Raw genomic sequence first — 22998 nt, 5'->3', positions numbered from 1 at the left:
AATGAATCTCCGATAATATCCCGCGAGTGCAAGAAAACTGTGGATCCCTCCAACTGAGTTGGTTGACAACCAATCAGTGACTGACTGAACGTTGGTAGGTTCTACTGCTATACCCTCTCCTGATATAACATGCCCAAGAAATCCAACTTCCTTCAACCAAAACTCACATTTGCTGAACTTAGCATATAGCTGATGTTCCCTGAGCTTCTCGAGAATTAAACGCAGATGCTCCTTGTGCTGCTCTTCATTCTTCAAGTATACCAAAATACCATCAATGAACACCACGACAAACTTATTCAAAAACTCCATGAGCACCTTATTCATCATACTCATGAAATTGGCAGGGGCATTTTTAGATCCAAATGACATAACCGTGTACTCATATAGCCCGTACCTTGTGGTGAAAGCTGTCTTAGGTATATCCTGTTCTCGGATCTTCAGCTGGTGGCATCCTGATCGCAGATCGATCTTGGATAATACTTTAGCTCCTTGTAGCCGGTCAAACAAATCGCTGATCATCGGTAGTGGGTACTTGTTCTTGATTGTCACTTCCTTCAATGCATGATAATCAACAACCATTCTCAAAGATCCATCCTTCTTCTCATCCAAGAGCACTGGGGCTCCCCACGGTGACGAACTTCATCGAATGTAACCTTTCTCCAATAACTCCTTAATCTGCTTCTTAATTTCCTCCAGATCATTTGCCGGCATCCGATATGGCCTCTTTGATATTGGTCCGGTGCCTGGCAACAGTCGGATCGCTGTGCATAAGTGTCATCCCTGGATCGGTAATGCTGACACACACAGTACTTGAAGGATTTATAACAGAGTGCAATCACACACTTATTACATCGAATGTCTCGAAGGAGAACTTATTACAATAATATGGCTTAAGGCCATCTAAAATAATATAACTACGGAAGCATCGAAGGTAAATGAGTCCATCAACTCCAACGGCATAGCTGAGTGCACGACAACGACCTAGCACTACAGAAAAAGACACATCCGTGACATTTTGGGCCGAACGAATTTTTTTCTGTCATACTTATGACACATCAATGACGGTAATTGTGACAAAAGCCGGTATCATCATAGATGTGGTGGGATCCTACTTCTATGACAAAAAATCATGACAGAAAATGGGCTTTTCCTCCTGGGCGGGCCAGGGACGTAGCTGCATAACATTCTTTGCGCCGTCCATGACGGAAAAAACCATGGTAGAAGCAAGGGCGAGGAAAATATCGGGGTGTTCCCGGTTACGGTGGGTGGTCGGGGCCGAGCGATGCGTGTTTCTCTCGTACACGCACGGGCGTGGGTGTGAGGCGTTGTGCTCTAACTGAACCCGAGCGATTGCACTGCAGGCTACGCGTTACTAAACCCAAGAGATCGATCGATGGCTGTTAACTGAACCCGATCGAGCGATTCCTTCGCTACTGCTGCTAACTGAAGCCGATCGATGCTGCCTCTGGATGAACAGTGAGCATTGCTGGGGGGTTTGGATGAACAGTTCCCGGTGGGGGTGGATGAACAGGACACCGAGTTGTTGCCTCTTGATGAACAGGACCCCGATCGATCGAGCCGGTTGTGGCTGGACGAACAGGACCCCGTGGAGGGCTGGATGAACAGGACCACGCCGTGGAGGGCTGGATGAACAGTGGACGGTGGAGGGCTAGATGAACAGTAGCCCGTGGAGGGCTGGATGAACAGTGGACGGTGGAGGGCTGGATGAACAATAGCCCGTGGAGGGGTGGTTGAACAGGAGCCCGTGGAGAGGGCTGGTTGAACAGTAGCCGGTGGAGTAGCGCGCGGTGGAGGCTAGATGAACAGGAGCCCGTGGATGAACAGTCGCAGGTGGAGGCTGGAGGAGGTCGATGGTGGATGAACAGTAGCCCGTGGAGGCTGGAGGGGGTCGACGGTGGAGATGAATAGTATCCCGTGGAGTCCCGTTTTGCGGTACGCCACACCCCTCCTGATGAACAGGACCCCCGTTTCGACTGTAGCGCTCCTACAAAAGTCTGTTTCCTCCGTTTTGCGGTACGCCACATCCCTCCCGATAACAGGACCCCATTTCGACCGTAGGAGGTCTGTTTCCTCCGTTTTGCGATACGCCAGGCCCCTGCCAATGAACAGGATCCCGTTTCCAACATGGCCGGTCGAACACAAGGCCGTTTCCTCCGTTCTGCGGTATGCCAGGCCTTGTTTCCGTCGGCTGTTCCGTCCAAGACCTCCCGATGAACACGACGACGCATTCCGTTCCAACCAAGCCGGTTGGCTCCCCAAGAACATGACGACGACGCTGTTTCTCTGTTCCGACCCAGCCATGTACACGAGCCCTTGCCGTACGTATGCGCGAGTAGGTGTTCGAGACCCCTCCCGTATGTACGTACATGGCCGTATTTTTTTCTTTCACACTGGCAGCTGTACGTAAGTGTACATGCTACGTGCGCGCCTCTACTACGACACGTGCGCGCCTCTACATCGACGAGTATGTACGTACACGTTCGCGACCAGATGACAACACTACGTACGCTTCGACCAGGTGCGTCCCGACTGTCAGGCACTTCCTTGCGTGCGAAGATATAGATGATGGGTCCCAGCTGTCAGGGGCGAATCGTTTTTTTGCCCGGACGCACTTCCTTGCATGTGAAGGTTTAGCTAGTGGGTCCCAGCAGTTAGTGGGAAACATTTGTTTCACGAAATAAGATGGCCCGTACGGTGGGTCCCCGCTGTCAGGTGGAGGAATAATTATTTTGCGCGTAATAAGGAGGCACTTCCTTGCTGCGGCCGTGAACCCAGCTGTCAGCCTCTCCACGTACAGACCACGTCCGATGGAAGCCGTTCCTTGACCATGTTGACCACGCCGCACCGAGAGCACCAGGGTGGTGGACGACGGCGAGGCCTAGGAAGGGGACAACGCGGAGCTGGGGAAGAGGCTGTAGTGGATGCCCACGCGTAGAGGAGTATGAGGGTTCACTGGTTCGCTGCGGTGTGAGGCTACCGTCGCCGCAGAATAACACGGGGTGTGGGTGAGTAGAGGGATGGCCTGGCCAGCGGTGGGAGTAGTAGGGGGCGGTGAGGCCTCCGCGTCATCGAAGCCGGCCACGGGAGGCAGGAGCACGAGGCATGACCGGCGCTGGTTTGGGCGGCTTGTCGGAGTAATGGGCCATGGGTAGCCTAACCCGAGTCCCTGAGCATTTCAAGACATGAGGGCCGGCTGCGCCCCTCAAGCATCAAGGATGAATCGGTGCCTTCTGGTGGCCTATTGGATCGAGCGGCCGACTGCCAGAAGACGGCCACACACCAGAGGACGGCCCCAAGACGGGCCGACTCCTAGCAGGCGGCCCACTACGCCCACGAAGTCTGCACCCCTATAAAGAAGACAAGACAGGATGTGGCTACAGTGTAGCCCACTACTAGAAAAAGGCTTACTAGTGGCGCACCAGTTTTGCCTACTAATGGGGCACTACTGGTGCGCCACTAGCACCACGCCACTAGTATTTTGTAATAATGGCGCACCACTGGTGCGCCATTAGTATCTGGTATACTAATGGCGCACCAGGCAGTGCGCCATTAGTATAGGCCACGGTGCGCCATTAGTGTGCCTCCCAGTGGGCATGTGTTTTGCCATACTAATGGCGCACTGCTGGGTGATGCGCCATTAGTATGCTTTGGCATACTAATGGCGCACATTTGGGTGATGCGCCATTAGTATGTATATTAGGGATTTTTTTTCTTTCTAATATTTGCACAGATTACAAAATATATTATTGGACAGAATATAAACAGCACCACACAGCAACAGCAGATTCATCGAATACAATAGAAGATTAGTCTCCGAATACAATTCATCATATAAGTCTCCGAATTCAAAAGACCGAACAAAGATAGAACATTACAAGTCTCGAGACCGCGAGTAGCGAGTTTGTCGAAAGTAATAATAATCCTATCAAGTCCTACTAATCATCATCATACAACTTCTACTGGTTATTAAGGACCTAAATACCCTATTTAAGGTAAAATAGCATAAAACAATATAGACCCTGACTCTCCATTATGGAGAATGGAGATCATCCTGTCTCCAATTCTTGCGCGGCGCTTCCTTTTTCTTCCAAGAACCTCCTTACGACTGTCCATACATTTTTTTCCATTCTCTGATTAGCATGTCTCCACTTCTTCTAGAAATCTGGTATGGACAGCTGAGATTCGTAGGATGACCTGGATATAAGTTCAAAACTTGAAGGCTGCCATTCGGATACATCAAATGAGGCACACAATCCTCTGGGATTCTCTGTTGAAAAACATAGTAATAACTTCATAGTTAGCAATGATGTACTAGTTTTAGAAGTATGCAAAAGATGCACGGATGTCGTAATAGTAAAAAATCTTAGCAGGGTATCTCCATGGTAGTTACCGTAGTTCAACACATGCACTAGTGGCACGTATTGACCATAATGTTGAGGAGTTTGATTGTAGATATTGTAATTCTCAAGATCAGTACAAAATCCGACCAGATGATTTTTCTCCTGATAAGTTAACTCGGAGCCATCGGTGTAGTGGGTTTTGTCTACCATTTTCCGCACATTTTTTGAACAATCAAAATAAGCTATTAATGGAAATAAGCTATCAACTATTTTGAAATAAACAATATAGATTAGTTAATAATTAACTATGTTTGACAAACTCACATAGCGGTAGAACTGGAGGCGTATCCACAAGGACCCAAATGTCCATATTGTCTTGGTCGATGCCAGGATCACCAAGATCCATGGTGACAAGCATACCCTCATCAAAACCATACATCTTGCAAAATGCTTCCCAATTTTGGCAACCAAAATGGGTTACGGTCTCAGCATTATATAGATTTACTTCAAAATCCACATCATGATGTGTCCTTAGGTGAATTTTCTTCGTTTCAAAATTTTCATGATCTTCAAAATCCATCCTCTCCAAGACATAGTGTCTTGCATGGCATGGGATAAACTATACTCGAATTGTAAAAGATGAAATTACACGTTGAAATAGTTGAAGTCATGCTTAATTATGAAAAAAACACTTGTCGTCGTTGCGTACCGTTTCAACTTCGAAGGTCTCCTCGAGCTTAATGCTGAAGCGCCGATCATCGTCCAGGTGAGGCCTGTCGCACAAACCTCGACCGTCGTGGCACCAGTCGCACTCCCCCGTGAGACTTTCGTCGTCCGATGATGACATTTCCTATGTTCATAATTCAAAACTACATCATCTCTTTTGGGTCCAATAAGATAATCCACAGTGTGGTGAAAACACACCCATCCAAATAGAATATGTGGTATGGGCTTTTTTAGTAGGTCATCCTACCAGATTAGGGTTTATCGATGACGAGCAACTGACATTAGTAATAACTATGAGTAGATATCACACTTCTATATGTATAACACAAGAGGCAGTTGATCCTACTTAATTAAGTAATAAGATACCCCGGCCCATGCATTAGTCGGAAGTGCCCCATATGTCCTATTTTTAGCAAAGTCATGCTAAAATTCACGGAAAATTTCAGCATGACCTTTGCTGAAAATAGGACATACGGAGTACCCGAATTTGCCGGAACGGAAGTTAATCGACATTCCGGCAAACTCAAGGGCCTCTCGGGGTACCTGCAAAATCATCACGACACGATGGTCGGAGACAAAACCCAGCAAACTAGCACCACAATGTGCCTCTACTTTCATATGGATGAAAAGGCCACAGACCATATGGTCCTCTACTAGCATATCTTCAACACTCCAATTTCTTTCAGTTTTGGCAGTTTATGTGCCTTTGGTAAGCATTATATTACAAAAAAACAAGATATGTAGTACTATACAATATCCATAACCAGAAAACAAGACATGCATAGGCTATATTTGAAACAAGATATTCTACCACATCACAAATACTACTACTACTGCTGCATATGATTCATGCCCTAAGCACAATATACTACTACTACTGCTGCATCATATCATAGTAAATAATTGCCAATGATATCATTCCAGCCTCTCAAGTGGAAGATGACCCAGCTAACTGAATTTAGTTTCAGTAAGGTTTTCAGTAAAGCCAAATTAATTGCCACTGATATCATTCCAGCCTCTCAAGAGGCTTGACTATATGTCTGTGTTCTGTCTACTCCATTGTCTCTAGCTAACCCTGGCATCTACACTGATGACTGATTTGCTAAGCTTTTGGGAGACTGTGTGTATAGAGCTTCTACTAAAAACAAGAACCATGCTCAGTGTTATGGCCTTGCAGAACATCTGAATTTGTGTGAGGAGCGAACTGCTCCGATCTGCAGTGACACCACCCTTCACTTCTACATTAATATTGCTTGAGATAATGAGAAATGAGACTTGCTTGAGATACCATATGAAAGTGATGAACTTGACAGTTGACACAGATGCAACCTCATATAAAATATGTGTTGGAAACACTTGAGCTTTATTACAAAGTAGAAAATTTTGCAACATAACCACTTATATTCACTGAAATAAACACTGAAATAATCACCACTTATATTCATCAACATAACCACTGCCAATCAGAGATGGGGGACAGGGGAGAGGGAGGGCGGACGCCGGCAGCCGGAGGGGCGGGAAGGGGATGAGCATACCTGCGCTGGACGCAGGTGGGTAGGGCTGGAGCTCGCCCCGGTTCTGCTCGATGATGGGGTTCGTCCGATCCTGCAGAGAGAAGGGAAGGTGGAGGAGTCAGGAGGGAATGGAGGGGAGGAGGGAGGTCGAGGTGGATGCCGGCGGGTCAGGAGGGATTTACCTGGCCGCCGCTCGATTTGGCGCGTGGAAGATGAGGTGGGGCGGCGGGTAGACGCGGGGGCGCTGGCGCGGGGGAGCTGCAGTGGTGGGGGGCGCGGGGGAGCTGCAGTGGTGGGGGCGGCGGGGGTCGGGGCGGCGGTGTCGTGGGTCAGGCCGGTGAGCGCGCGGGTGGACTGGCGAGGGAGAGGGAGGAATTAGCTAAGGGGGAAACTTACTAATGGCGCGCCCCGAAGCGGTGCGCCATTAGAATGTTTTTTTACATAGCAATGGCGCACACACGACGCGTGCGCCATTAGTAAATTTTTTTTATGTAGCAATGGCGCACCAGCCAGAGGTGCGCCATAAGTAATTTTTATTATTATTATTTTTTGTTGCATCTAATAATTTTTTAGAAATTGAATATGAATATGAAACAGTAATAATTTATTATTTAAAAATATCATCAAATTTATTATTTGAAAATATCATCAAATTTGTTATTTGAAAATATAATCAAATTTGTTTTTTTGCAATTTTAGTTGCATTCATTTGTGACGGTGGAGCGGGCCCGGGAGGGTGCGGGGGGTCGACGGCGGCGGTGAAGCGGGCCCGGGAGGGTGCGGGGGGTCGGCGGCGGCGGTGGAGCGGGCCGGGGAGGGTGCGGTGGATCGTCGACGGCGGTGGAGCAGGGGAGCTAGGATGCGGTGGGTCGTCGGCGGCGGTGGAGCGGGGGAGGGTGCGGTGGGTCGTCGGCGGCGGTGGAGCAGGGAAGGGTGCGGTGGGTTGTCGGCGGCGGTTGGAGCGGGGGAGGGTGCGGGGGGTCGGCGGCGGCGGCCGGTGGAGCGGGGTAGAGGGTGTGGGGGGTGCTCGGCGGCGAGGGGGACCAGATCTAGCGAGGTGGGATAGCGATCGAGATGGAGGGGGATCGAGATCGAAGTGTCCATGAAATATACACTAATGGCGCACCGTAGAACAGTGCGCCATTACTAGCTTAAACTAGTAATGGCGCACTCTCCCCTGGTGCGCCATTAGCAGTTTTGCAAAAAAATAAAAAAAAATATTGTAGTGGCGCACTATGTGGCTAGTGCGCCATTACTAGTTAGAACTAGTAATGGCGCACTATGCCCTGGTGCGCCATTAGTATGTCTAGAAAAATAAAACTAAATTTTTTGTTACTAATGGCGCACCGTGTGTCTGGTGCGCCATTAGTGTCTTTCACACTAATGGCGCACCAGCACATGGTGCGCCACTGCTATATAGCAATGGCGCACCACATGTCTGGTGCGCCATTAGTGGCCATTCCATCTATAGCCCTTTTCCTAGTAGTGGCCCATCACCCCCATATCCAGGGCACGACGCGGCCACAGTGCCCCGTACAAGCGGAGATGTCCGCATGACGCGGCACTGTTGCCGCTCCACCCTTGACATCACTCCTGTTAGGTGGAGCCCTGCTCCCACGACGGCCTGTCGGTACGGCCTGCAGGCGGCGGGCCCTACCATGCAGCGAGAGCCCGGAAGGCGGCAGAGCCTGACCTGTCGGTCCAGAGGGAGGCCGGCCTCTAGCAGGCGGCCCACTCCTCCCTCGGAGTCCGTGCACCATTAACCAGATGAGACACGGTGTGGCCACAGTGATCTCCGACCAGATGGCGGGACTGTAGCCATGCCTCCCCGACCAAGCATGCGTCATTAGCATTACGGCTACAGTAACAAACTGCCGGCAATACCCGCGAGCGGCGGGAGCGGCCTGTCGGCCCCGTACCAGACCAGTCGGCGGGGCCCACCAGGCGGCGGGCCCCAGCATCCGGCAGAGAAGCCAGCGGCCAGAGACGCTGACAGCCAGGTCCTACACCCAGCCAGATTACCATTGTACCCCTGGGGGGTACACCTATATAAACCCCTCAGGGCGCCCATGCAAAGGGTTCCCAACCTGTTAGACCTAGACTCATACACAGAGAGAGGAGAGAGCAAGTCCTGCTTTCTTCCACCTCTAGCATACAGCTCGAGGAGCACCCTTGTACTAACTAATGACTTAGTGATCATGCGGAGACCCCACAGAGTAGGACTAGGGGTGTTATCTCCTAGGAGAGCCCCGAACCTAGGTAAAGTACGCCGGCGTTCGTGTCTACGCCTCATCCCGCTTCCGGGCACCGGCGACGTTCTACTCGCTCCCACCATGATAAGCCATCCCTTGGCATATGTCGCACCCAACCCCCGACACGGCTGGAGCAAGAAGACCAGAGGTTGAAGAAGCACTACGACCATTGGATGGACATCGTACGGTCACTGGAGCTAGAATCGTGCATGCTTTTTTCTGGGCGACTGCTCTAGAAGACGCCAAAGACCTGGTCCAGAAATGTAAGGGATGCCAGAAGTTCCGCTCCAAGCCACATTTGCCGGCTTCTACACTCAAGAACATCCCCACTGCCTGGCCCTTTGCTGTCTGGGGGCTGGACATGGTGGGACCATTCAAGACAGCACGCGGCGGCATGACTCATCTGCTTGTCGCCATGGACAAATTCACCAAGTGGATATAAGCAAAGCCAATCAAGAAGTTGAATGGTCCGACTGCTATGACTTTCATCGCAGACATCACCACCCGGTCTGGTATACCACACAGCATCATCACCAATAATGGCACAAACTTTGCCAAAGGCGCCTTGGCTCATTTCTGCGCGACGCAGGGCATCCGACTGGACTTAGCGTCCGTTGCCCATCCGCAGTCAAACGGCCAAGTGGAGCGAGAAAACGGCCTCATTTTGTCCGGCATCAAGCCCCGACTCGTCGAGCCTTTGGAACGTTCGGCTGGCTGTTGGCTCGATGAGCTGCCTGCCGTCCTCTGGAGCCTGCGCACAACTCCGAACAAGTCAACGGGCTTCACGCCTTTCTTCCTCGTCTACGGTGCCAAGTCGTCATCCAGACGGACATAGAATTCGACTCCCCTCGAGTCACCATGTACACTGAGGAGGAGGTAAAACAAGCACGAGAACACGGTGTCGATCTGCTGGAAGAGGGCCGGCTGTTGGCACTCAGCCGGTCCACCATCTACCAGCAAAGTCTAAGCCGATACTACAATCGGAAGGTCAAGCCAAGACCCTTCCAAGAGGGAGACCTTGTGCTCCGGCTGATCCTGCGAACAGCCGGCCAACACAAGCTCTTGGCACCTTGGGAAGGCCCCTTTATCATCAGCAAAGTTTTGGGCAACGACTCCTACTAACTGATCGATGCTCAGAAGCCCAGAGCACGCATGAGAGACGACTCCGGCAAGGAGACAGTACGACCGTGGAATGCAAACCTCCTTCGAAGATTTTACAGTTGACGCAGTATGTACCACGCTACCTTTTGTATTAAGTACGAAGACTCCGGGTCCCCCGAGAAGAGCTCGGGGGCTACCCTCTTTTATCTATATGATAAGTATTATGCCTATGAATGTGTTATTTCATTATTCCGCCTGGCACCGGGTTCGACCAGTCGGCCCGGGGGCTCGCCCCCTTGTACTATGTGGTGCTTCCTGAAGTCAGACAGGTAGTGTGTTGGCACCTAAACCTTCTCCTGCCAGAAGCCGCAGCTCACAGAGCGACTGTCCGGTGGGCAGGAGTTAAAGGCAGAAAAGGTGTCCACACGAAAAATGGCTAAGGACCCAAAGCATGCACATAGTTCAGGCCGGCTTCCCGCCTCATCGACCGGCTGTTGAGCAGCCGGCCGGTCAGCTTCTACTTAAACTTGCTAATGCTCTAGTCGGCTAAGTACTTGCTCTCCCGAAAGTAGCTAAGTACTTGACCCAGCCACAGTCTGCAGAGCAGCTATTTGGCTGGCAAGACGGCAGCCAAGGGAGGGCGGCAAAGGAAAAATGCCAAGGAGCAGAAAGCAAGAAAAGTCAGAACTCGGCAAAAGCACAACTTGTGTGGATGAATATTTACATATCAAAGGCCCTTGGCCAGCATTCAACAGAGTTTGAAATACACCCCGCGGGTGGAATTGTGCAAATTTAACAAAGTTTGTCGAGACTGATAAAATAGGAAAAATAAAGATAAGTCGGCGGCCTAGGGAGCAGCAGAGGGGTCCGGCTGGTTGGCGGAGTTGGCGGTGCCGGTTGGTGGAGTGGACGGCTGGTCAGTCTCCGATTGGTCGGCTCCAGCAACAGTCAGAGCACTCGAGCGTGGCTCGTTGTTTGAGGCACGGTCAAGCTGAGGTTGGCCGTCCGCTCCGACCTCCGGCACACCTTCTTCACCTTCCTCGTCCTCCTCATCTTCTCGCTCGTCATTGGAGTCGATCATCTCGGCCGAGTCGGCGTCATCCTCTGGGTTCAGCCCAAACCACTCCGGTGGCGCCTTGGACCGTTCTCAGCCAGCTCAGGAACAAAGACGTTGGTGTTAGTGTACTCGGCAATCGCCGCTACCCGTTTGACAAGATCGCACTCCACCACCACCAGCTCCTCCTGGGCCTCCTGCCGAAACATGGTCAACTGGGCTATATTTAGCCCAGTATACCATGCCTTGACGAACTTCAAGGCTCTGCGCACTCCAGCCCGGGCCAAGGAACCCTTCCAAGCCTCGAGTCGGCCGAACGCCACCTCCAGCCAGTCGGCAGTCCGACTAGGAGTGCGCGGAGCCGGCATGTCTAGCCACAGGGCGGAGATCGCCTGGGCCCCGACACGCTGAAGAAGGCGCAGCATCCAATGAGCCGGCCAAAGACGGGCCTGGATGCTGAGAAGCTGTTCGCTAAGGGTCCAGGGGGCGTTGGCGGCGATCTGCGCACCTTCCGCCCTCCGTTCTTCACGATAAGCCTCAATAGCCTGGTTGGCGGCGCCAGAGTGGCCAGGAAAGAAGTCTGCTCAGGCAGAAAGCAAAGAAGTCAGAAGATAGAAGCCGGCTTGATCAACAACTGGCAGCTCAAAGAAAGAAAAAGAAGAAATCTTACCATCAACCATGTCTTCAATCCTGCCGAAGCCGGCAGTCAGCAACGCCTCCTTGTTGGTCCAGGCGGAGTGTTCCGTCTCAAACTCGGCGAGGAGACTGGACCCTTTCACCTCCGCCTCCTTCCGGGCCTTCTGGAGAAGCTCTGCCTGCTCCGCCAGTTGCTCGACCAGTCGATCATGCTCCTGAGCCAGATCATTGAACTCTGCCTCCTTGGCACGCAACACAGTGTTGGCTTCACCCAGCTGCTGCTGCAGGGCAGCATTGGCCTCTACAAAAATAGAGAAAGGGAAAGACGTCAGCGATCAACAAAGAAGAAGTGCAGTTGCCGGGGAGATCCGGCCCGACTGCTCAGCAGTCAGCCCGAATCTCGGGGGCTACAGCCAGTGGGTGCTCTATCGCGCCCCCGCTAAGAAAGAAGTTATCAACAGCCAACAAAAAGGAAGCGTAGCTACCGGAAGGTCCGGCCCGACTGCTCAGCAGTCGGCCCAAATCTCGGGGGCTACAGCCCACAGGTGCGCTGGTAGGGATGGCAATGGGGCCCCATACCCACCAAACCCATGGGGATTTCATCTATTATGGGGTGGGGATTGGCGAAAAACTTCCCCATGGGGATATTTACTAAACTAATTTATTCCCCATAGAGTACAACGGAGATGGGGATGATATTCTATTCCCCAGACGCAATACCCATCGGGGAGCTACTTTTTAACTACGACATTGCGGTCATCCTTAAAATATTTACAAATAAACTTGTGAAAACAAAAAAAACTCTGAAGAAAACCTTAAACCGAACCCACGTCCTCACCTCAGCCGCCACCATGACCAAGAAGTGAGTATGACCAAGATCGATATTTGCAGAACACGGACAATGCCATTTATATTTGTTGATTATAGTATGTCACATTATGTATATGAGCATTTGTTCATGGGGATGGGGACCCTAATGGGGCTCCGTTTCGTAGTGGGGCATGGGTATGGGGAAATTTCATCCCCAGTCATGTAAATAGGGATGGGGATGGGATGATGGGGAATAGATGGGGATGGGGATGTTCTAGGTATACCCATAGGGGATTGTCCCCATTGCCATCCCTGTGCGCTGGCGCGCTACCGCAGAGAAAGAAAATGAGGACTTACTACGACTTTCCGACAAGTCGGCGGTCCGTCGGTCCAGATCTCGGACATTGGAGTTGAAGGTGATCGCGCAGAGGTTATGATAGTCCTATAATGAAGATAGCAGATAAAGTTAGCACTCGGAGCTTGCCAATTAAAGTTCCGAGCCGCCTGCTCAGCAGCCGGCCCGAAACTCGGGGGCTACACCCAGTGGGTGCGCTGGCGCGCCCCCACAGAGAATTCAAGAATCAAAGACGAAGAAGTAAGAAACATACCCGAATGGCCGCTCCCGAATCCAAGAACGCCCTGTTGCACTGCTGAAGAGCGGTGGCCTCAGCTCAGAGTTTGGCCTGGACGTCTAGGATTGCTTTGTTTAAATCACCCGTCCCACCTCCACGCATCCATTAAGTGGGCGCGGCGCTGTTTGCTTCGGCATCTGGGAGTGACGAGCTCGCAGCACCGGCTTCCAGCGGTCGTGGTGCTGAAGTCGCCTTCGCGCCTCGGTGGCGCGATGGTGTACGGGCCTCAGGAGTCGGGCCTGTCACCACCTCGTTTCCGGATGGCGGCCCCGGCGGGGCAGCCGGCTGTTTGTCCTGCGCTCCTCCAGATGACTGTGGCGGAGGCACGTCTACCTCCGGCATGACGACATCGCCGCCTTCCCTCTCCATGACCGGATGCTCGTCGCCGGTTCCCCCAGTTGGCGCCGTGAACTCTGGTGGCGGCGGCGCGAAGTTCAGGGGTACGACGAATAGCGGCGACTGACGGCGCGCGACTTCTTCAGCCAGCTTCTTCGCCGCGGTGTCAGCCTCGGCGTCCGCTAGGTTCTTCAACGCGGCGGCCTCCGCCTTGTCCGCCTCCGCCTTCTCCTTACAGGCGGCTTCCCACTCCACACACGCCACCTGCGTGTTTTGTTCCTGCGCCTCACGGAGGTCGGCTGCAGGGTCGATTCGCCGGGTGGTGGTGGAGGTCTCCGGCGACCCAATGACGGAGGTGGCCGCCGACTTCTCAAGAGAGAGCGGGGCCCTGAGTCAAGATAAATAAAGAAGAGAACCTCAGATAGAATCAACAAGAAAGGAAAGCACAAGAAAAAGATACTTACGCCGACACCATAGGAGGCACCTACAGAAGCTTCTAGAACTTGGTCGCCTTCGCGGCGGCGTCCTTTGGCTTGGTGATGGCGGTCAGGTTCTTGGTCTTCTTCTGGACGCTGCCAAACAAGACGGAGCCTTGTTTGCGCTTGCGCGTGCCGCCTTGAGTAGTCAGCTCAGCGGAAGGGCCCACGTCCTCCCTGCAGGTGCCTCGTGCATGGCGCGGCTCGTCCTCCTCCTCATCATCATCGGGCCAGGTCTCCACGCCGCCTCCTTCTTCAGAGCCGCCTGCTCCGTCGCCGCCGCCTATGGCATCATCCTCCAGGGCGGCCGCCCCTAAGTCGGGGTCGTCCACATTGCTCACCTCCCGGTCTGGCTGGTAGTCTTGACCCGGCCCCACGATGGCCGTCGTCGCCGGAGACATGTAGATCTGCATTCAAAGGACCAACTATTCAAGACGGCAAGACCAAGACCAAGACGAGGTACTGAAAAGAAAAGAGTTGAGAAACTTATAGCAGGCGGCGGGATGGCGCAGTAGTATGGCCGCTTGCCGAATCGCCAAGACCCTTCCGACAGCTTGAGGTCAGAGATCTCATTCACCAGGTGGGCAACTTCAGCAGTCGGCATGTCCCTGGTCATCCGGTTCGGGTCACGGTGCCCGCTCATTCGGCAGATCAGATGAGGCCGGCCTTGGAGCGGGATAACCCGGCGCACGACGAAGGCGACCAGCAGGTTGGATGCCTTGAGGCCTTCCGTATCAGTCAGCACCCGGAGCCGGTTGACGGCGGCGGTGGCGTCGGCCGACATGGCCTTTGGCTTGTAGCCCTAGTTGGCCCGAGGCTCAGCCGGAGGGCCGGCTTCATAGGGCGGCAGGTTGATGAAGTCGATTGCCGGGTCGACGTTCTCCACGTAAAAGTATGATTTCTACCACAGTTTGACCGACTGTGACAGCTTGATGGAGGGGAAGGCATTCTTCAACGACGGACGGTGCACCGCGACGAAGGCGCCGCACTGGGCCACCTTCTCCCTGACGGAGGTGCCCAGTTTGGTATAGAAGAACGCTCCCCACAACTTGATGGTGGGTTGGATGCCAAGATAGCCCTCGCACATCGTGACGAAGGCGGACAGCGACGCCACGGTGTTGGGCGTCAGATGATGCGGTTGAAGATGGTAGAAGTCGAGGAAGGAGTGGAGGAACCCGCTCGCCGGCAGGCCGAAGCCACGGAGGAAGTGCGAGCGGAAGATAACCCGCTCGCCTCCTTCCGGCAGCGGCGAGATCTCCTCCGCCGGCGGCACATGCACCTTGACGAAGCCCATGCCGGGAAGTCACCGTGTGGAACGGAGGAAGGCGAGGTGGTCGTCGTTCACGACCGAGCCGTCCCAATCCCCTCCCTGTTCGCGCGCCATGGAGATCAAGCTGGACGGAGAGATGGTGCGGCAGAAGAGGCAAAGACTGTGGCGAAGCGAGAGGTTTGGGGCGCAGGAGATCGACGGCGATGAGCTGCGGTAGCGCCACGGCGGAGCGTAGAGGTGCGGCAGCAGCGAGAAGAGAAGGAGGACGAAAATGACAAAGGGAGAGGAGGGCGCGCGTGATCTGCCGCTCCCCCTCCTCCCCCTACTTATAGCCCCTGGGCTGCGAAGCCGAGGGGCGGGGCGTGGGTTCGTGGGATTAACTGCACCCATGACCCCACGACCCCGCGATTATTGCGTGAGGTACTGCACGCAGTAACTCCGCATGGAATCGCAACCGTCTGCCTCGGCCGCAGTGCATCCACCCGCGCGCCGAGGCCTGGTAGTGGCGGGCCCAGCCTACTGTAGCGTCCCATCGCGCGCGTGGGCTGGCAGCCTAGTGTCACAGCCCTAGCTTTGGCCTTGCTTGTCATTGCATCATCATCTTGCATCATGTTTAAATTCTCAGAAACTTGAAATGGGGACTGACCAAACCCTAGCACCAAATGAATTCAAATAGGCTCAAATAAAATCACTTCCAATAAACCCAAAGTGACTTCAGGAAAAGTCCATCATTTTTTAAATTGGTGAAAACCTCTGACAAAATGTGGTGCATATTTTCCCTAGGTCATTTAAGGTTTTTGGATTAAATCATAAGTATTTGAATTGGAGCATTTAATGGCTATAAATATGTTAAATGCTTCAACAATTCTGAAAACATTTGAGGGCTATTAGTAAACATTTTAAAAGTGCCGACAAATTTTCTCAGGAGTTTTAAAAATGGTTTAGTATTATTACCAAATCAAAAACAGAAAAGCAAAATAGAAAAACTGAATTAAAAGAGAGAGAGAGAGAGAGAGAGAGAGAGAGAGAGAGAGGAAACCTCACTGTGCAGCCCACCACCGTAGTGGCCTACTGGCCACAGCCAGCCCAGCCCAACTTCTCTCCCCTGTCGTCTTCCTCCCCGCGCCAGTAGGATGCCGTGGGTGCGTGGTCGCCGCGCGCGCGCCAGCTCATGCTTCCACCGCGACGCCGGCTCTTCTGGACGCGCCACGGAGACGCCCAGAGGTCTCTCTCCCCTCCCCCTCACCCGTGGTCTCTCCCCTCTCCTCTGTCTCACTCTCTCACGCAGACACCGAGCGTGCCCGTCGCCGCCGTTCGCTGCAACCGTGCCCAGAGCCGCGCCCTCACTTTTCAGCCATGCCCAAAGGCCCCGTCTCGTCGCCCTCGACCTCCCCGCCGAGCCACGCATCACCGGACGCCCTGTGACGACGCCTCCGAGCTCGTCACTGCCGCATCTGCCGCCAGACTTCGCCCGTCGATCTGCGTCGTCCAGTGCCTCCCCAAGCTCAACGACAGCGCCGTTCGAATCTCTGTGATGCTCCGGTCCTTTTCCCCCTAACCACCTCGTCGATTTCATCCTGTAGCTGCCGTCCTCATGAGCTCTGAAACTCGCCGCCGCCAGGCCACATCGCCGCCGCGGCCAGAGCTAGTTATGACCGAAACCAAGCACTGCAACACGCTTAGCACGCCGTCAGGAGCCTAGAACACTCAACCGTTGCTCCTGCCGTGCATTGCAGTGTCGTCTCGTCGGTCCCGTAGCTCCGGCCGCCGCTAACCTCAACGCCAGTGCTGCTTCCGGCCGCCCCACGGCCTCCCGCGTGTTCCATTGGATGCGCGCGAGCGCTAGCTACCCATAGCACCCATCCGCGCGTCGAATGGATGCCGGAGCCGCGATTCCGGCATGCCTCCGCCGTGGCCAAGGGTCACCGGCGGCTAAGCGCTGGCCTAACCCCGATTAGGCTAGTGCTAATGATGCCCTATGCCATTGACATGCAGGCCCTCTGCTTAACTAACCGGCTAACCAAATAGTTTAAGGTTAATCTAATTACCGTGGGGCCACGTGTCAGTTTTGACTACGCTGACGTGTCCGTTGACCCGACCCCACCTGTCTGCGACACTAAATGTCACAGGGTCACTGACCAGTGGATCCCGCCGGTCAGGTTTGACCCTGGCCAGCCCGTTGACTCGCTGACGCAGTGATGACGTCATGCTGACGCAGTAAAGGAATTTCTGGATTTATTTTTTATATAGGAAATTCCAGAAAATGTAGCAAACTTCTAAAAATCATAGAAAATAATCTATAACTCAGATTGAAAAGATTTATATATGAAAAATGATCAGAAAAATCCAATCTATCCATCTGTACTGGTTTCATGCATGTCTAAACAACTTAACCTTGCTGTTTAGTTCAAAACATGATAAGGCACTATTTAAATTCATAATTTGAGTTTGGGATTGAACCTTTGGTTCAAAATGACCCAAACCCATCTGTTTGTAGTTGCATTAGCCCAAACACATTCATATTGCCATGTCTTAGCATGCATCATAATTGTTGCATTGCATTGATTGTGTTCTTCCTTGTTTGCCGGTGATTGTCCCCTCTCGATAGACGTGGTTCCGACGATGAGTTCGATGACACTGATGAAGAGCTATATATCTTCAGAAGTGCCAGGCAAGCAAACCCCCTTGTTCATTCCGATACAATCCCACTCTCTCGCTCCTGCTCTCTTTTACTGCATTAGGACAACAACGATTCATCTGTTACTTGCTGCGGTAGTTGAACCCCTTATCCTCTGCATGACCTGTCATTGCCACAGTAAATAGATGAAACCCACTAGCATGAGTAGGAGTTGTTTGAGCCCTGATGTGCCTACTCATTCATGCTTGTTTGTCATGCCTGCTACTGCTTAGAGTTGAGTCAGGTCTGATTCATCGGGGATGAGTTGGAATGGTGATGAACATGTCCTACTGTGTGTGAGCTAAGTGTGTGAACACGATTTGGTAAAGGTAGCGGTGAGAGGCCATGTAGGAGTACATGGTGGGTTGTCTCATTGAAGCCGTCCTCAGGAACTGAGTTCTGTGTTTGTGATCCATGATACAGTTACTACCACGCATTGGGCCCGAAACCAATGGACCCTCTCGGCTTCTTAATCACCCTTGTCCTCTGTCCAGGAGTTGCAAGTAGTTTCTGGTGTTTGTAGTATGCTGGAGGCCGTGGCAGCGCTGACCCGAGGGGTGGGCTGTGATGCGGTAGGCACGTGGCCGGTGTACCGGGCGCCCGTTTGGTGTCTCGGGAACCCTGCACACATCGTTCGGGGCCGTATGTGGAAACCTCGGCCGGACTCCCTGCGGATGGAACCTGAATAGGCGATAAACCTGGACTAGAGACTTGAGTGTTTAGGTAGGCTGTGGCCGACACCCTCGCTGGGCTTCCGCTTGAAGGTTGCCGAGTACATGTCGTGTAAACGGCGGTAAGTGGTGAGAGCGTGTGTGACGAAGTACACCCCTGCAGGGTTAACATCATCTATTCGAATAGCCGTGTCCGCGGTAAAGGACTTCTGGGTTGCCTATAACAGTTCATAGACAAGTGAAAGTGGATACTCTAAAATGCGCAAGATAAGCGTGAGTGCTATGGATGGCGTTCTCGTAGGGAGACGGGAGCGGATCCATAGTGGAGTATTGATATGGTGAATATGTGGACTCGTGTGCGCCACCTCAAAAGAGTTACTTGCAGTCGTAGTTAGGATAGCCACCGAGTCAAAGCTGGCTTGCTGCAGTTAAACTCCACCACCCCCTTTGTTGATACCGATGCATATGTAGATAGTTCTGATGTAAGTCTTGCTGGGTACATTTGTACTCACGTTTGCTTATTTTATGTTTTGCAGAGAGACGTCAGTCTCGCTAGTAGTTCCGTGTGGACTTCGACGTTTAGCTTGATACCTCAGCTACGATCTTGTGCCCTCGGCAGGATCTAGTAGATAGTCAGGCTTCTCAGCCTTTTTCATTTGTAGATGTCTGTACTCAGACATGTTAAGCTTCCGCATGTGTTTGACTTGTATGCTCTGAATGTTGGGTCATGAGACCTATGTTTGTAATATCTCGCTCCTCGGAGCCTAATGAATAAATACTTGAGTCGTAGAGTTATGTTGTGATGCCATGTTGTATTTACACATATCGAGCATATTGTGTGTATGATTGAAATGCTTGGTATGTGTGGGATCCGACAACCTAGTTGTTTATCCTTGGTAGCCTCTCTTATGGGGAAATGTAGTCTTGTGCTTCCATGAGCCATAGTAGTCCGCTACAGCCCGGTTCACCGGAGTCCTGCTAGCCCAGCACTACTGCTCCGGAACACTTGACTGGCCGGCATGTGTTTCACTTCGTTCCTGTGTCTGTCCCTTCGGGGAAATGTCACGCGGTGACATCCGGAGTCCTGCCTAGCCTGCTACAGCCCGGGTTCCCGGAGTCCTGTTAGCCCAGTGCTACAGCCCGGATTCGCACGCTGCTGACCGACATGCTCGATGTTGATTCATGTATGCCTGTCCCCGTAAGTTAGTGCCACTTTGGGTTCACGACTAGTCATGTCGGCCCGGGTTCTCTGTCATATGGATGCTAGCGACACTATCATATACGTGAGCCAAAAGGCGCAAACGGTCCCGGGCCATGGTAAGGCGACACCCGTGGGAATACCGTGCGTGAGGCCGCAAAGTGATATGAGGTGTTACAGGCTAGATCGGTGTGACTTAGAATCGGGGTCCTGACAGCGTTGGTATCAGAGCCTGACTGCCTGTAGGATTACCAAGCCAAACTGGTCGAAGTTGAGTCTAGAAATGCTTTAGTTATATAAGGGAATTGATTGTGGAAGGGAACGTAAGGCTCTTTTTACTCCTTTACCTTATGCCCTTCTGATCTGAGTCACCCTCTTCTCTTCTACGGGGATTAAGAACTAGGCTTCTCATCTTTCTATCAGGATCACGTGTTACTAATCTGTAGACTTGTAGGATTGTTGGATTTAAGCCTCAGTTCAGTTTCTACTACTTCCGTGTGTTCATAGTTGGTCTCGGAACCTTGATATTGTGCTTCTAAGTGGTTATGCCACCATTTTGCAGGATGTCTCAAATCTTTTGAGCATTTACAGCCGTTATGCTGTCCGAGTCATCCCAGGCTTCTAAATAATCTGATGCATTTGCAAATCCCTTCTTTCCGTTCTCGATGTTCCTTTGGGCCAGATTAACCACACTAATCGTTGAGTTGAGGTACTCTGTTGCCTTGACATATATGTTGGAGTTATTATTATGACCCTAGGTGTCTTAGAGGACCACTTAGTAATCTAGCAATGCTTGCATCCCCAGTGTGATGATTCTGGCCATTATTCTCGAAAGCATCCCGTGATGCCATTTAGTTAGTAGGCATTCTATTTCTGGGTTCTTGAGCCCAAGATTCACTCCACTTACCTCCTGTTGATAGTGTTTGCTCATTCCTTTAGGTTATTAGTAACCTTTGCATTAGTCCTCGAGGTCTGTGGTATTTCATTCTTCCAATACCATGAACCATTCTTGGCAGGAGTTCTTTTGAACCAAAAGATCACAACCAGAGTGCTCTTGAGGAGTACTCCATCCAAATTGTGATTCTGCCAGTCCTTCTTCTTCTGCATGGGTTATCCGGAAGAAATATGTTGAATTTGTTCGACATACTAATCCATGCATCCACAACTCAGAAAAACATATGTTCCTTGGGTTGTCCCTCTTTAGTTATTTTCTGGCCCTCGTCTATCAATTGATAGTCAGGAGTAATTATGCATTTGTGTTATCGATGCCTATTATTCTTGTGGTCTGTCAAGCCATTCTAATCCGGAATGACTAGGAGAAACAAACTCCAGTACCTCGTCCATCTCTGGGATTGGGTCAAAGTAGTTGTATTCCGCAGATCAAATGCCTAACCAGCTTTTGTTCTGTTCTACCTTCGAGTATTACCCCCTTTATGTCGAGAATATCGTAGGAATTGCACCACCTTTTGTGAACTCGTGACGCAGTGATACTCCTCGCCATCATCATTCATTTCTCGGTCCCGTGTTATTGTAACCGGAATACCGACAACTGAATCGTGATGCGTGAAATCAATACTCCTAGCAACTCCGTTGCTTGGTAGTTAAAGGACAATAATTTCATCCTTAGCGTGTTGGTTACTGAATCACATCCTAAGGTTGATCATGCTACCCAGTCCTTATTTCCGGTGCACTTTTTGATCAATGAGTTAGGATAGTGTTAGTCCTTGCTTATTCGTTCATATCGTCTTGCCCTGAAAAGCAAGATTGTTCTCGAGCTTAGCAACATATCGATGGTACGTGATTTTCCGAATATCTTCTCAGAAGTATCATCAGGTTGTCACCTGACCGCTATGTTGAATTCGTGATCAAGTTGGTTTCTTGTAAACCACCCCTTCTCCAAGAATCCATGTTGGATACCCCTGAGCTAGTTGGTCAAGCTAAACAACAACTTGGAGAGTTGGAAGATAAAAGCTTGCCAGCTTAGTTCATTTCAAGGGATATATTTGCGTGTGTTGAAGATAGATGATATCTTCATCGATTGGTCCCTGTGATCAGTTGTTCGACCTATTGTCGTATCAAGACTTTGATTTGAGTATGGGCTATCATCAAATCAAATCAGAACCAACAATGTTCATAATGTTGTCTTACTCGTGGTTGATCCCTCGAGCATACACCATTATATCTTTTGGGTCTGACCAATGCTATCACTTGTTCACATAATTATGGAATTCCATCTCCATGGAAACCTGGATGAATTGTTGTTGAGCCCATCAGCAACACTGCTACCTTCTCCATGACTCGTGTTGAACATCCAGCTAGTATTGGAAACTTTATAAGCATTATCTTCGTGTTCCGTTCATGAAGCATATGTTGGATGAAAGAAGTGACTTACTCTAATTCATGTGCATTAGATGCAAGTTGCCGCCATGAATTCGAGAAAGTTTGTTTTGCTTCCTCTGGAATCATCCCAAGTCAGTCATGCATATGTGCGAAGTATACCGTGGTTTGGAGACTTGCAACCTTCATTCTATATGTATCCCTAGCACACCAAGACACTGATTGATTTGTTCAAGGAGAAGAAGTTCCTTCTTAGGATCCGGACTTATGCAAGGGCTTCGATATCCTCGAAGATGGTTCCCAACCAGAACTCGGTAGTGTTTTATTGTAAGACTACTCTGTGGCCATGCTTATCTAGGACAATGTGTTCACATGTTTGTAGCAGAACCCGCTCATGTTTTGGAGCTTGCTACCAAAGTTCATCTCCCGAGAACCTCGCAACGCCATCCCGTCGGTTTGTGTTGCAAACTTCCTTTTTCCGGACATGCAGTATGAAATATCCTGTTACCAGCCAGATCTGAATCTCAGGGAGATATGATGGTTGGAACGCCTCCCAAGAACTATAATATTGGTCTCTGTAACTCGGTAAGTGGATGTCGTGGCCAACACACCCAGCCAGAAGACCTATTATTGTAGTATCCTGATTGATAAAGTTGGCCACCTCCCCATAAGGATTCCGTAGGATTTACTTCTGTAGTTATTCCTTATGGATTCTTGTGCTCCCGAAGTACGACCTTCTACTTGATGTTCTAGATACCAAACCATATGAACGGGTTATGCTAGCACATCAAGGAGAACATTAGAAGTAGAGTGCTAAATGTCTCTCGGTCAATCATCCGGATATCTGATTCCTTGGCCTTGCTAAGGTGAAATCCGAGAAGGTGTTATCCTCTTTTGCATCCGCATCATCCATCACCATACATCATGGTAGTAAGTTGTGTTGCCAG

Source organism: Triticum aestivum, chromosome 6D (genome assembly GCF_018294505.1).
Source record: "Triticum aestivum cultivar Chinese Spring chromosome 6D, IWGSC CS RefSeq v2.1, whole genome shotgun sequence".
In the NCBI taxonomy this organism is placed as follows: Eukaryota; Viridiplantae; Streptophyta; class Magnoliopsida; order Poales; family Poaceae; genus Triticum; species Triticum aestivum.
This window is presented reverse-complemented; position numbering follows the sequence as displayed.